Source organism: Squalius cephalus, assembly GCF_949319135.1.
Source record: "Squalius cephalus genome assembly, chromosome: 24".
Taxonomy (NCBI): Eukaryota; Metazoa; Chordata; class Actinopteri; order Cypriniformes; family Leuciscidae; genus Squalius; species Squalius cephalus.
Window position 1 is genome coordinate 31540885 of NC_137145.1, and position 13408 is coordinate 31554292.

The 13408-nt window shown below is 38.3% G+C and overlaps 1 protein-coding gene and 1 long non-coding RNA gene across 2 annotated transcripts in view; both read right to left on the bottom strand.

Moving 5' to 3' along the window:
- Window positions 1-13408, bottom strand: part of LOC307152670 (uncharacterized protein) — a gene marked incomplete at its 3' end in the record, with an annotated part of 191251 nt that overhangs the window by 17450 nt on the left and 160393 nt on the right. The gene's annotated exons all lie outside the window — the stretch shown is intronic.
- Window positions 1678-9522, bottom strand: LOC307152658. The gene is made up of 3 exons (XR_013820028.1): window positions 9297-9522; window positions 8788-8880; window positions 1678-1733 (listed from the first exon to the last, which is right to left on the bottom strand). It is a non-coding gene; the product is annotated as an uncharacterized lncRNA (long non-coding RNA).

Consider the following 13408-nt stretch of genomic DNA (forward strand, 5'->3'; position numbering starts at 1 on the left):
CAAAGCGGGAGGCAGAGCGGCAGAGAGATGCGACAGAGTTGCGAAATTGCAGGCACGATATTGTACAATATTGGGAAAATATTAGATATTGGGAAAAAATTAGCCTACATTTCGATAGTTTTTTCCCAACGATATATATTGCGAGTCATGATCAATCCAGGCTAAAGTCAATAATTACCATTCCATGATATTAATAATTTCACTAATAAGCAAGCTTCATTACAAGTGACAAAAAGGTCACTTAATATTTTATTCCAAAATTAGAACATATTTCTGTCAGAATTCGGTGAACGTTCTACGCAGTCCAACGTGGCGGCGCTCTTAACAGATGTTTGTTTGTTCATTCCTCAAAATAAGTACAAAAAAATCTTATTCTCTCTCTCTCTCTCTCTCTCTCTCTCTCTCTCTCTCTCATTCTCTCTCTCTCTCTCATTCATTCTCTCTCTCTCTCTCTCTCTCTCTCTCTCTCTGTTTTCGGTGCTGGTGCAGTGACGCGTTCATGTAAACGGCACCTAAAAGCTGTCACAAAGAACCAGCAAAAGTAATGATTATGATATATTGCGATGAGACATTTTAATTATCTATTAATAAACAAGTGTTTTCTGTGTTGGCTGCAAAGATGAAATCTGACTCGCGATCTTCGCAGTAGTGAACGCGCCGGAGAGAAATACACATTTCACGGATTAAATCGTTTTATTTTGTTTTGAATGGTTCTGTTTAAAAGTAGAGATTTCTGTAGATAATAGATATATTTCTATTTTTTTTAGGTGTGTGAGACGAGTAAGCTACCTTATACGTTGAGTTTCGGTTTATGGATGATAGCTTAATGTTAGCTCCAGTTCAGGCGCTGGCGCCTCCGTGTCGTGATATCTATCTGCTATATTTACTTTTTTTTATTAAATCGAGAAAATTGGATAATGAAACGCTGATTAAAATTAAGATACAATTAATACAAAACGAAATTCGTTTTAAAGAAAGGCTTTGTGCTTTCTGTTTGAGGTCTCTGTGAAAGTTTTAAAGCAGTCTTTTAGTGCCGCTTTGAGCGGTCGCGTCCGTAATGGAGAACTGTCACGTAAAATTGTTTTTTCCTCATAAATGCGAACACGAAAAATAAAAGACAAAAGACTTTTTAAAAAAGACAACCATCCACAACTTTATAACACTCCAGTCAACATCCTCCTTTTTGTAGACGAAATAGTCCCAAATAGCTGATTTTGACTTTCTTTTTAGTACGAAATATCATTCTCTTAATACACCATGGGTGCTGCTACTACCCTTCACATCGCATGTTCCGGCGATGTGACTATTGCTCATGCGCACAGCCCTATATTTTAAACTAATCGGTTAACCGGTTTCAACCGGCTAATGAGGCTCGGTGGTCGGTCAAGAAAATTTTTAGTTTTCGCCATCCCTAGTTACAGGTCATTTTCTGTCGCGTTTCAGAATGAGTTTCACATTGAGAGAGACGGCAGAACGCGCGTCATGTTTATTTTCTTTGTTTTACGGAAAACACAACATTTTGTTTTTATTATGAGTGTACACAAATAAAAGAAGACATTTAACAGCTTTGAATGATGTACAACACAAGTATGTAAAATCAAAATCAACAGAGTATTTTGCACTGATAAAAAAAAAAAACGAGTAGATCACGCCGGCGTGATTGCCGACCTCAGGGGGTTAAGGAAGTAAGGAAACCCAAAAAGGACAACTGCTCTTCTAAGTTGGTTTGAGCTCTGCAATGAAAAACATTGTTTTAAATAAAAACTAGTAGTCATAAGCCACTTTTCCACTGTCAGGCCAGTGCAAGCCAGGGCAAACAGCGTGCCGGGAGAGGGCCAATAGCCTCGGACCTCGAGCACCGAGGCCAAAATCAAGTTGCGTTTCCACTTTTAGGCCAGTAACTCTGCAGTGATTCCCTAAAACCCACCCTTAACATGGCTCCATAGAACAACATCAGACAAACCCACCATTTCACCAGCTGACTGAAAACTAGCTAGATCGCAAAATGAGCATGACAGATGCAAACGTTTGGTCTTTACTTAAAGACTTGAGATTCTAGTATCGATATTTGACCAATGTTTTACAATAAAAATGTTACAGTGACATTAACTCAGGGCTCTACAGTGTGAGTAATTCACTCGCATTTGCGCCTAAAAATAGTTATGTGCGAACTTGAAAAATAATTTAGGAGCACAGTGCGCGAATGACGGGCTGTTCTCAATACATTGAACAACAGCGCGATCGATGAAGCGAAGCATACCATTGAATTCACATGGAAAGAAAGCAAGAGGACGAATCGCGACTGCGCAATTTGAACATAACATGATGACGCGCTTAACTTTATTCAAATGAGAGCGACGATTCGCAACCAATGAGCCAATCACTGAAATAGTGTGGGAATGTGCGGGAACTGCTGGATTTTAAGTGAGAGTCAAGTGACTCCTCCCAACAGTGCTAAAAATAAAGGTGTGAGAGCATGTTATTGACAGTGTCATGTTATAGCCAGATATGATGACGCTACTGCAACACGCATCACGACAGATGAGCGATCTATTCATCAAGCCAACGCGCAAACTGCCGCAAATGAAAGTGAAAGTAAGTCGTAGACGCTCAACACACAATCATATTCATTAATAGTAAAGAAACGAAATGATATTAGGCTACCAGTGCTGCTGTCGCTCTCTCCTATGCTGATTTTGAAATGAGCTTATGATCAATAAAATGCAGCTCATATCTGTTGCTTTTGGTGACGTGAACTCTGCATAGGCCTACATTGAATCTACATATAGCGCGGGAATAGAAGATCCGATTTATTAGGGCTGGGTAAAAAATATCAATTTCTCTATTTCCAGTTGATGAATGAATGTAACATTGTAGCGCGCATCCCATCCAATAAAATCGCAATAATCTTTGTGCTTTGTTACTATTGATATAAAACAAAGTCTCAGATTTCAAATTAGACTACGTCCATTTTCTTACGAAATTCAAAAACATAAATACCGTTTTGGCGCTGTGGCGTGAGATCGCTCTGGCGCAGCTCAGCTCAAGAGCAGCAACATGATCTTTTCTTCCGCCTTAATACCAGTACCGCGCGAAATAAACATGAATGAGCATCTGAAAGTATGTTAAAAGGTAGAATACAACTTATCGAAATCCGTATCATGTGACATGGAATCGCTCAATCAAAACGTCAGTAAATCAGCTTGTAAACAATGTCATTTCACGTCACATTTACCTCAGAAAAAACATATCCAGTGACCATAAACTCGTTAGTCAGCTAGAAAAATTTACTTAAGAGAGGAGCATTTTGCTAAATATATGCACCATATTACATATTCACTATAATTTATGTTCTTCAATTTTGAATGCATGTTTGAATAAATCTGGCAGGTTTTTATGACAGCCCCCATTTAAATGTTTATATTTCTTATAACTTTATTAGGGCTGTACTCAACCAAAGAAAATCTTGGTCGACTGAAGTCCTGAAATTTTCGACTAAAAATCGACTAAAAATGACGTTAGAAAAAAAACGTTAAATTAATTAGATGCGCACTGTGCGCAGTACTTGGTAGCCTTGTTGTCCGCCTAAATGAATTATAAATAAACATAAACAACTAGTAGGCTATTTGCAGTATATTAAATCGTTTTTGACCTAATTATTTTGCACTGAAATGAGTCTGACACTCGAGTCTGTCAGCTCTGACAGCGCTGCATCACGTGCACCTGCGCAATATTATAGCTTATGATTTCCGAAAATAGTACTATGTTGTCAACTAGTGATATCATCACAAGAACTGTTGAGGAATATGCAACATAATTTAGACAATTATTTTTGTCATATGTTATAATAATAAGTTATAACTGTCAGACACTATCATTTCACCGTGCATGTCCTCGCACCGAGCGAGGCTGAACATGAGCTCAGCTTCGCAGCTGAGACACGAATAGACTATTAACTTAAAGCTTTTACTCTTAATAAACACAAAAGGCACGTCCACTTTAATAAAAAAATAATATTTATTAAACAAACCAGATCAAGAGCAGAAACGAAATAAAGTGCATAACTGAAAAATAAAGCATCCTAGGCTCAAAACTAACACAACCAACAGCACAGCGCAATTGCGCATTAGGCTCCAAATAAAAAATAAAAAAGTTAGGTTATCACACTAAAACATTGAAATATGCAAATTCTGATATGTTCATAGCCTACTCAAAACAGACAGGGCAAGCTAACGCAGACAAGTGAGCTTACCACTTTTAGATGATATGTCATGTTTGTCGTCAAGCTGTGGAAAACTGTTGCTTGCAAACTTTGCATTCGACCTTTTTCCTGTTATCAATTTTAACAAAATGCTGCCACACTGTCGATTTCTTTGTTGTTGACATGTTAGAAGAGGACTGACTATTAAACGCTCTCAGAATTAAATAAATAATATTCAGCATCAAACCTTCTACGCTCGACGCTCTCTCTTGGGTTGAACTAATCCAAAAAAGGTGAAAACAAGGGGGGTGTTTTGAAGACAGACTGTTACAGTGAAACAAGGGTACTCTGAAAACACCCCCATTAGCAGTTAGTGCTTTCCACCTGATGAAATGAGCGCGCCTCAGCGCGGCAAAACTGATGAAATAAACGCGGCAGAAAATCGACCAATCAGAATTTTGGTCGAACCAGAACGTATCGACCAACTAATCGACTAATCGACTAGGACAGTACAGCCCTAAATTTTATTAATATAAAAATAAATAAAAGTGTAACTTAAGTGTTTGTATACAAATCAGTTCATTTTTACCTTCAATATTATAGTTGGCTAATGAAGCCTATTGGCTACCACCGACTCCCATAGTTTACAGCATTAGTAAAGAGATTTGTTTTCCTTGAGAAAATTTGCCATGTATTGTACCTGATATCCAAAATAATCAATATTGAATCGAATCGAAATCGAATCGAATTACAAGCTTGTGAATCGAAATCGAATCGAATTGTGAAATTTGTGTCAATACCCAGCCCTACGATTTATATCAGTTTTGCGAAAACACACTTATGTGACTAGGTGTAAATGGAATCGTTTTGATCAGTAAAAATGCATGAAGTGACCAGGTGTAAACAGGCCCCTACACCATAAAAAAAGTCAAGTAAACACTTAGTGAGCTAGATACGCAACACAGTATGAAGCCTATAGTCATTATCTCAAAAGATCAAGTGCAAAAAAATTAAACAAGGAACTCACGCACACTATCAATACTTGCAAATGAGTATCACAATTTTATTAGACCAAGTGCAGACCAAAGACCAAGTGCAGAAACTGAAGTTACGACCAAAACAGTCGAATTGAGAGATTTCTTTCCCTCCATTGACAGCCTACACAACTACCACTTTGATGCTTCGAAAAAAGTTCATAAAAATATCATAAAACTAATCCATATGAATTGAGCAGTTTAATCATCTTTTTTCACTGTGCTCCTATATTTCTTTGTGTGCTCCTACATTTTTTCATTTAGGAGCACATGTACTCCTTGGGAAAAAAGTTAGCGTAGAGCCCTGTAACTTATTAATTTGTGTCAGGTAGAGTTCTCAACGGGCCTGGAAATTACAACCCGACCTGACCCGGCCCGTGGCTTTTAAAGCCCGGACCCGATGTAACCCGACACATCAACATGAATTATCAGCCCGAACCCTGCCCGCGGCCCGACAGGCCGTTTTTTTCCTTTTTTTCTCATACACGTATTATCATGACCAGCAGACGGGAATTCCAATCAACCTTTAATGTTCAAGCCTTTTAACAATACAAACAATACAAACAACTGAAACAATAAACTTTAAATATATAAATAGGCTATATAAATATACATTTTTGATATTTTTGATTTTTGCTGTCATATTTCATCAGCACCTTGCATTTTGAGCATTGCACATAACCTGTAGAAGTTCCATCAGAATCCAGCACCACTCCAAACACTTTTCAGACCTCTGATTTTCCCACTCCTGTAGTAGCGACGGTGAATTCACCTGCGGCAAGTTTACTTTTCACCAACTCCATCTTCTTCTCCAGGCTAAAGGTGTCTCCGGTCTGCCCCTGCGATGCACGTTGCACGCAGCAGCCAGACTTTCTTTACGGTGAACAGCAGCGATGAATAATACATTTTTTTAGTTACATTTTACACTGAGCGGAAAAGATTAAGCCCGAGGTCCGACCCGACCCGAGTCATTTGCTTATATTTTCGACCCGAACCCGCGGGTCCTGTCGGGTTTTTCGGGCCGACCCGTATTTAAGAGTAGGCTGTCTGAACGTTTTCATCTCTTTTTAAATTATAAGATGTGGTTTGTCCTGTCTGTTTAATAACTATAACTGACTGTCACATTAACTTAGCATCATAAGAGCATTTTGAGATGCAAGTACATTTAACCACGTAAACGGAGTCGCTCACAGCCGCATGCTCAAACGCTCTTCGCAAAGCGCGCGTGAGTATTTGAAATTGAAAGCAGCTTCTGTCTGTGATTTTCATATTTTTAATATATAATCCAACTGCATTCCAAGACATATGATGCCTTCGTAGAGCATTTGTAAGTAAAATACCGGCGGGCGAGACCGCGCATTACAAAAGTAACATCACGCAGACCGTGCGTATCTCATATCTTGAGCAATGAAGTCCGCGAATGTCCTTATAATTCGCTTAAACTTTTCCGAACTTTATTAAAGATTATTTCTCGTAAGGTTCGAGTGGTGTCGTGTGTGTGTGTGTGTGTGTGTGTGTGTGAGACAGAGGAATTAGAAGCAAGCAGAATACGGTTGTTTATAAAGCACACGCGTCATCACGTATCTGTTTTTAAAACTAAGCTCAGACAGAATCGATGGAGAGAATCTATAACACAATATCACATAAATTAAACATAAACTGTTATTTCCTGTAGCCAGGCCTATATGCGTAGTGTGCCAAGTTGATGCTTCATCTGCAATACAGACTGGTTTACTCTCGCGTGTCACGAGACCAGACTGTAATCGCAGCTTTGCGGTTAAACAAATTGCATTTAATCATATCGCGATATTATCGCAAATGCAATTAATCGTTCAGCCCTACACATACCTATTCGGTTGTACCTGCTTCCATGCATTTGCGGTCACTAAACTTAAAAGCCCTAATGGAGTTGTTTTGTTCACTCCTAAAGCTTACACATTTAGAAAAATATTGAGAAAAGATCATATGTTTACGTCACATTTCTTTAGAAAGAAGGAGCATTTCTATTAATTTTCCACAAAATGATGAGATCTGAGGAGGTTTTAACGATCTCTCCCGTCTCACTATATTGTTATCCTTTCAGCTAGAGCAAGAGGGAGCTCACAAGCAGAAAACAGGAGTTATTAGTTATACGAGACTCCCGGAGTATGTGCGTGTTTTTATGACATAGCCTATGTGGATGCATTAGTCCGGTATCAAAAAATGCACAGGGAAGAAAGAGACATAAAAATATGTGCATTTATTATCGCAATGGTTAGCATAAGTAGCCTTTAGCATCACGTATAAATATATATCTGCCTCATACAGTGATCAGAATCTCCATCGAATCGCAACACTCGCTGGTGTCTGAAAGTGAGTTTTGAACTGAAAATTGCTAAAATTGTCTTAAATGTTGAAGTTAGCTGGTAGCCTGATAAAATAACACGATACATTTATTTGATAAAATAAAAAACCTCCAAAAAGCTCTGGCCATTTGCCCCGAGGAAGCCCAGATGAGGCCTGATCAAGCCCTGGAAGTGACAGTGGAAGCGCAACTGGTCCTGGCACGCACTAGCATGCTAGATTTTGACCCGATAGTGAAAACACACCTATGCTGTTGCATGGAAATTTTAATCAATCAGGCATGTGACACTGGAACCATTTTTCTAAAAATAAATGAACATTTACTTACATCATCTTCAAGAGACTGAATCAGGGTTCTCCGATGTCTTAGGCTTGGTACAACCGCAAAAATCCTTTCAGGTACTCATCAAACCCATGGAAAAAGGTCGTCTTAAGGTCTGTGGACACTATGCGTTGAAATTCTGCAGCAATCTAGTAAAATGCCACACCCACAATTAGAATATTACAGTTTTGTTTTTTTTACCAATTGCTAGGACACATTTCTCAATACTTGCGTCACCTTTTCAGTTTTCAAAAGAGTATTTACACGTGCAGATTGGCCTGTAGTTTTGGTAATGGTTGTCTGTAAGAGACCAGAATTCATGCAAAGATTGAAAGATATATTCATTGGATTTATTTTGTGCCAAAGCAGTGATAAATTATCCACAGTTTAACCCACATAGACCACTGTTGTGCTTAATACTGTGTAAAGAGTTTTGACAAAGTAACCCAAGTATTGAGAATTAAAAATAAGTGTTTTAAGTTTTAGAATAGGTAGTTAAAAAGACGGTTTATAATGCAAGGCAACACTGTATTACAAAAGTAACCCATGTCTTAGTAAAGAATGCTAACCTGTCTCTGGGTAAATAAAGCAGGCCATCTGCTCCTCACATCTTTAACCTGTTTAGGATCTGTTCACACATAATCTCTAAAATGTAAAAAAACGTATAAAAGGCACATGTGTGAAAGCAACTACATTAACATTAAACCACTAACGTTAACGTTATGCATATTAAAATGGACTCAATGGAAACGGGTCAACGAAAGAGGACGACATTTCTGAGGCAAAATTATAATAAATTTAAACCATTTTTGGACTTTTTGCCGCCTAGGAAATACATTAAAATAATCTTATACAAAACCAGTTGAGATTAATTCAAACTAATTTACCATAAACAGCCTAGAAGAAAATGGCGCCTTCCCGTTCAGCTGTGTTCCAAGTTACGTTGTGTATTGGCAAACATGTTCAAAAGCTCAACACGTCTGAAATATCACATAAAAAGATTAATTTGAACACTTATTGCTTAAGAAGCATAACAGTTCAATCTCTAATACTTACTGCCGTTTCCTTCTCTTAAAGGTAACTTAACCTGAATGCATTTTTTTTTTAAATCGGGCAATAACGTTACGCATTCGTGTTTAATCAAGACGAAAATGAAAAATAACTAAAATGTTATTATTTGTTGGGATTATTTTAAGGCTTCACTAACAGCCTTACTAAACTGTAAAGATAAGAAACACTATTTTAAAATAACCTCAATGGAAACTTCTGGAATTTCTGAGGCAAAATGATTACTTATAGATTTAAACCTTCTTCTGAATTTTCGCTGCCTAGGAAAAATTAAATTACCCTTAGACAAAACCAGTCTATTAAGACATTGCATTTTAAAATTACTTACCATAAACCGTCTTTCCTTGCTTCTGAAGAAGCTGAGGAAAAAATCGCGCCCTCTCGTTCAAGTGTCGTCTGTGTCGTACTCCCGGGCGTCCGGCGCATGCGCAGGGAAAATTAAGACTCAGAGCTCTAGTGAACTATCTATTAGTAGAATCAACTAATGTTTTTATTTTATATCAGTGCATTGCCACCAAGCCATTAGTTTAATAAACCTTAACTAAAAATGTTTTGTTATCTGAACAACATTAGTGCGTCTAAGTTGATTTGACAAAAGAAAATGTTGTGTTAACAAATCATGGAAATAATTTTTTACAGTGTATTAAAAATAGTTTACCAAATAAATAATTTACCAAATAAAAGAAAAAGAAAATTCAAACAAAGTGAAGTACTTTTAATTTCTTAAGTATTTGGTTTTATTTTTTATACAAAGCCCTTTTTGTCGATTTTTTGAGAATAACTACAGATATAAATAACTATATCGTGAAATATATCGTTACCGTGAAACAGAATTTTGGTCATACCGCCCACCCCTACTAATGAGAATTTTTTAATGAGAATTTTTTATTGAAGTATATTACAAACTTTTAATTTAGACCCTAAAGAATCATATTAGCGGGGGGGGCGCTATGGAGTACCGCATGGAGTAGACGTGTTCTGCTGAGCTCCTCTCCTTATTTTGAATTACTTGGTCATTCTTAGAAAATTCTGGGTTTTTTTCTACCGGCATTACTTTATAATTGCTTTTATTGAAGAGCTGTATAATGACTAAGCCAAAAGCTGAAAGGGGAAAGAAGTTGGAAAAAGCATTGAATGAATCTCCTGTTCAGTCGCAGTCGAAGATGGCGGAGCAGGCCGCGGCATCCCCGGGGTCGAGTGGCGAAGCTGACGCGGAATCTACTAGTGTTCTGTTGGCAATACAGAATATGAGCAAAACGATGACTGATCGATTTGATCTTCTGGAAGCATCTTTGGCGTCCACTCAAGCATCTTTAGTGTGCCTCGGGGACAGAATTAAGGAGGTAGAAAATGCTACTGCTGATTATGACCGCCGACTTTCCCTCGTCGAGCAGACGTGCGCTAAAGTTCAGTCAGAGAACAAATCACTCCGAGAGAAATTGATCGATCTGGAGGCTCGCTCAAGACGGCAAAACATCAAAATAGTCGGCTTACCTGAGAAGATAGAGAACGGGCGCCCAACGGAATTTCTGACGAAGTTTATTCCAGACCTGCTGGGCGCTAGCAACTTCTCGGAGCCGTTGAAAGTGGATCGAGCTCATCGTCTCGGGAGGCAACTTTCTGGAGAAGACGCGCGGCCGCGTGTGATGATAGCCCATATTCATTACTTTCAAATGAAGGAAAAAATACTTCAACTGGCTCGTCAACAGTTTCCTCTGCGCTACAAGGGCAGGCCGATACACATTTTCCCCGACCTTCCAGCTGATATAATGAAGCAGCGGCAGGCATTCAATGACGTCAGGAAGCATCTCCGAGAAGCTGATGTGAGAAGCGGCTTCATTTATCCGGCAAAACTGCGCGTCACTCATGGGTCCACTGACAGGGTGTTTTCCTCGCCCGAGGAAGCTAAGGCATTCATCGAGACTCTGTCTTGAAAAGCATGTGATACCTACATGCTGACTTAACATGCTCCGGTACCTGACTTTTATCTAACAGCTAAGTTACTGTTACTCAGACTGGGACATTTAACATTATGACATTTGACCGTTTCCTTTGTTCATAATTTTTTTTCAAGTAATTGGAGAGGGAGTTAGGGCTTTTTAGTTTTAGTTTCACTGTTCCGATGGTCCGGCAACCCCTCAGTGAGTTTTTGGGACGCGTGCTCTCACTTTGTTTGGGAAAGTGGGACGGGGGTGGGGGGGTAGTGTTACTTTTCCGCGAGTTGTGTTTTCTTCTTTTTTTCTCTCTTTTTATTCTCACCAATAATTGTTTTAAAAGGGCGTCAGGCTTGAGCATTTTTTGTTTCCAACTTTTGTATGAATCCTAGTCTATCTTCAAAGGGCAGCGGCATCACTTTTACCAGCTGGAACGTGCGTGGCCTGGGTCATGTGATCAAGCGTGCTAAAATATTTTCACATTTGAAATCTCTGTCCGCTGATGTTATGTACTTGCAGGAGACCCATATTAGGCCTACGAGGGAGAAAATGCTTAAATGCAGCTGGGTTGGCCATATCTTTCAGTCCACGTTCTCTAGCAAGGCAAGAGGAGTTGCAATTTTAATCCGTAAAACAGTTCCTTTCAGACATGTTTCTACTTTGAGTGATCCAAACGGTAGATATATTTTGGTAACTGGTTACATTTATTCGTTTCATGTTACACTTCTTAATGTATATGGGCCTAACTTTGATGACCCCACCTTCTTTACTAAAATATTTAATTTATTGTCTGACTCTACTGATTCACATGTTATTGTAGGTGGTGATTTTAACTGTGTGCTTGATAATGTTTTGGACAGGTCAGCCCAAGTAAGCCAATTACCTTCTGCCTCCATAGTTTTGAATAACCTCATTTCCTCTATGAATCTAGTTGATATATGGAGACTGATACACCCCACAGGTAGAGATTATTCATTTTTTTCTCAGAGGCACAAGTCTTTTTCTAGAATAGATTATTTTTTACTTGACTCAAAACTTATATCAAATGTGATCTCCTCAGACTATCACAACATCTTAATTTCTGACCATTCTCCAACTTCAGTGGTTCTGGATCTTGGCCAAATGATTAAACCACATTGTTGGCGTTTTCATCCTTCTCTACTTTCTGATGTATCATTTTGCCAATTTATTTCTGAAAAAATCTCAGATTTTCTAGATATTAATGATAATTCTGAAGTTACCGACTCCACTTTATGGGAATCTTTTAAAGCTGTGATTAGAGGACATATTATCTCTTTTGAATCTTCAGCCAGACGAGCCAAACGTAGACGCCTTGCAGAAATAGAAGAGGAATTATCTCAATTGGAACCCTCCTATAGAATCTCCTCTAGCCCCTCCACTTTGCAGAATATTCTTAAATTAAAATATGAATACAATACTATTATATCAGGACAGGTATGGGATCAATTGTTGAGGATAAGACAAAAATATTTTGAGTTGGGGGATAAGCCCCATAAATTGCTGGCGCGACAGCTGAGGGGTTTACAAGCAAATAAAGTCATACACAAAATCAAATCAAAAGCAGGAGACATGCTTGTGGATCCTAAAAGTATAAATGATCGCTTTAGAGAATATTATGAACATTTATATACGTCAAAAGCAAAAGGGGACATTTCTAATTGGCTAGGACACTTGAATCTTCCTAAATTAAGTGATGTTGCTCGTGAGGCTTTAAACTCTGAAATTACTATTTCAGAGATTGTTGATTCTATAAAATCTTTCCCTAACGGCAAGGTGGCGGGGCCAGACGGTTTCGGCATTGAATTATATAAAAAATATTCTGGAAAGCTGGCTCCCCTCTTACTGAGGATGTTCACTCATTCTCTTGAAACTCAAAAATTCCCTGACACATTATACGATGCTAATATCTCACTAATATTAAAAGAAGGTAGGGATGAGACTGAGCCCTCATCTTATCGCCCTATTGCATTACTAAATTCTGACATGAAAATTTTTACAAAATTATTAGCTAATAGGTTAAATAAATACATTTCCTCCATTATACATATGGATCAAACTGGTTTTGTTCCTAATAGATTTTCATTTTTTAATGTTAGAAGATTAATAAACATAATATACCATAAATATAAAAAAGGCTCTAAAGTGGCTGCTTTGTGCTTAGATGCAGAAAAGGCTTTTGATCAGGTGGAGTGGCCCTATATGGTGAAAGTTATGGAGGAATGTGGGTTTGGTAGTCGTTTTGTGTCATGGATTAAAACATTATATGCTCACCCAACCTCGTCCGTACTCACAAATCAAGAAAAGTCAAAATCCTTTTTATTGCACCGAGGAACACGTCAGGGGTGTCCCCTCAGCCCTTTACTCTTTGCAATTGCGATAGAACCCCTTGCGATCAGTATTAGAAACCATCCATCTATTGAGCCTATAAAACTGGGAAATGTAGATCATCAAATCTCCTTATATGCAGATGATGTTGTTCTCTTTC